Source organism: Mandrillus leucophaeus, unplaced genomic scaffold (assembly GCF_000951045.1).
Source record: "Mandrillus leucophaeus isolate KB7577 unplaced genomic scaffold, Mleu.le_1.0 Scaffold1103, whole genome shotgun sequence".
Classification (NCBI taxonomy): domain Eukaryota; kingdom Metazoa; phylum Chordata; class Mammalia; order Primates; family Cercopithecidae; genus Mandrillus; species Mandrillus leucophaeus.
In genome coordinates this window covers 423,267-425,953 of record NW_012099244.1, presented here as the reverse complement: position 1 = coordinate 425,953, position 2,687 = coordinate 423,267, and the positions used below count along the sequence as shown (strand labels likewise).

Below are 2,687 nucleotides of genomic sequence, written 5' to 3'. Positions count from 1 at the left end.
GTTAAGAAGTAAAGATTGCAGATATTAAAGCTTCCCATCCAAGTCAAGGCTCCCTGAAACCCCACACATTGCATAATATTGTCTTGATTTGATTCCAAAACTTCCCTTCACATATATCTCTAATACCAAATCCTACTTAATGAATTCAGTACACAAGTGCATAGGGATAGCCTGTACTACATTTGATTTTGTAGTTTGGTTTACAGATCTGTCTTTAATTTGTTTTTCATTTAAAGCTTTATTTTTGTAAATACATAAAACCATATTCTACAGTTTTCACTTCAAATTTTATTAAACACAGGTTCCTTCACCAGGTTAGTGTTGTCAAAAAGGGAAGGTAGGGGGAGGTAGTAGGATAGATTAAAAGAGACTTAGAGGACATAACCAGTTATGAAACACGGTCCTGGTTTGAGCATTAGTTTTGACAGATTATCAGTAAGGATATTTCTTAGTTAACTGGAGGAATTTGAAAATTGCCTGTATATTTGATGAGAGGAAAGTTTACAAAATGGAAAAGTACAAATCTTTGAAAAAAGAAGTAGCTGATAAAATAATTTTGTAAAGAGTCTGGTAGGATTCTTATTAAACTAAATATACAACAATTTTTTGACACAGTGATTCCACTCCTAAGTATCTATGTAACAGAAATGAAAGCATATGTTCATAAAAATAAGAATAAGAATATTCTTTGCAGTTTTATTCATAACCCCAAACTGGAAATCGCACACGTACCCATAGGAGAAGAATGGATAAACAGCCTATGGTATACTACATTATGTAGAGGGAAAGAGGTCTTAGACAGAAGTATATTTTCATTTATCCAAAGTTCTTAAACATTAGGTAATGAGCAGTTGAAACATAGCTACTGCAAGTTGAAATGTAATCTAAGTATGAAATAGACATGGGATTCCAAAGACTAGCAAAGAAAGCAAAATATCTCATTAATCATGTTTTTATATTGATTACATATTTAATTGGTAATATTTTGCATGGATGGGGTTAAATGTGAAAAAAAAATTTTAATTTCATTTTGGTGACCGGGCAAGATGTCTCACACCTGTAATCCTAGCACTTTGGTTGGATGAGGCGTGTGGATCGCTTGAGCTCAAGAGTGTAAGACCAGCCTGAGAAACATGGTGAAACCCCTCTACAAAAAATACAAAAACTAGCCAGGCATGGTGGCTCATACCTGTAGTCCCAGCTACTTGAGGGGGCTGAGGCAAGAGGATCACTTGAACCCAGAAGGTAGAGGTTTCAGTGAGCCAAGATCGCGCTGCTGTACTCCAGCCTGGGTGACAGAATAAGACCCTGTCTCAAAAAAATAAAAAATCTCATTTTGGTTTTTAAAAAGTATGTGAATGTTTATATTCATACACATCACATATAATGAGAGATCTGGAAATGTATGTACTAAGGCAGTGGTTCTTAAAGCGTGGTCCCCAGACCAAGAAGCAGCATCCATATTGCCTGAGAACTGGCTAGGAATGCACATCCTCAGGCCCCATCCCAGATTAAGAACTCTGGGAACAGGGCCCGGTGATGTATGTTTCAACAAGCCCTTACCTAGGGCAATTTTAATACATGTTCAACTTTGAGAACCACTTCCTAAAGTGTTAACGATGATCTCCTAATGGTGAAAAACATACTTTTAAAAATTTTGCTTATTTGAATGATCTAATTTCCTAGATTACATATATTTAAATTGTAATAGATTATTTTTTAAATTAATAGGGTTTTTTTTTTTTTTTTTTTTTGGTGGCATCCCACAAAGTTTGATTTCTTTGTGGCATCCACAAATTGTGTTTTCATTTTCGGTACTTCCTCATTTCCCCTCGGTTTCTTATTTATTTAAAAGTATGGTATTTAGTTTCCAAATTTATGGGGGATTTTTCACAAATTCTTCAATTGTTGCTTTATAATTGAATTCCATAGTGGTCAGAAATTGTAGTTCATATGACATGAAGCTTTCAAAGTAATTTACTGATATTTGTTTTATGGTTCAGAATATGTCTTATTTTGGCAAAGTGTTTTACATGCACTTGAAAAGACTGTTCTGTGTTGGGTAGAATATTCAATATATGTCAATGAGGTTATGTCGGTTGATAGTGTTTTTCAAATCTATTATTTCTGCCTACATACTAATATTGAGAAAGAAATATTAAAATCTCTGTAAATGTTGATTTGTCTACAGTCGTGCATCACTTAATGATGGCTATATGTTCTGAGAAATGTGTTTTTAGGCAATTTCATTGTGCGAACATCACAGAGTATACTTAAACAGGTGGTGTGCCTACTGCACACCTAGGCTATACGGTTGTCTCTATAGCATATTACTATGCTGAATACAGTAGGCAATTATAATGGTAAGTATTTGTGTTTCTAAACTAAAAAAGGTATAGTAAAAATACAGGATTATAATATATACCACTGATGTATTATGTGCCTGTGCTTGACTGTCGTTATGTGGTGCACCACTGTTTCTCCTTGCAGTCTCATCAGTTTCCTCATCATGCATATTTTAAAATTGTTATTAAGTGTATAAATATTTGAGATTGTTTTGTGCTTTTGACTGAGTGACTCCATTATCATTAAGAAATTACCCTTTTAAATTTTTACTTATTTATTTATTTATTTTTGAGACAGTCTCGCTCTGTTGCCCAGGCTGGAGTGCAGTGGCACAATCTCTG

The 2,687-nt window shown here is 34.2% G+C and overlaps 1 protein-coding gene across 1 annotated transcript in view; it reads left to right on the top strand.

The window, feature by feature from the left end:
* Positions 1 to 2,687, top strand: part of FARP1 (FERM, RhoGEF (ARHGEF) and pleckstrin domain protein 1 (chondrocyte-derived)) — a gene marked incomplete at its 5' end in the record, with an annotated part of 192,374 nt that overhangs the window by 89,847 nt on the left and 99,840 nt on the right. The gene's annotated exons all lie outside the window — the stretch shown is intronic.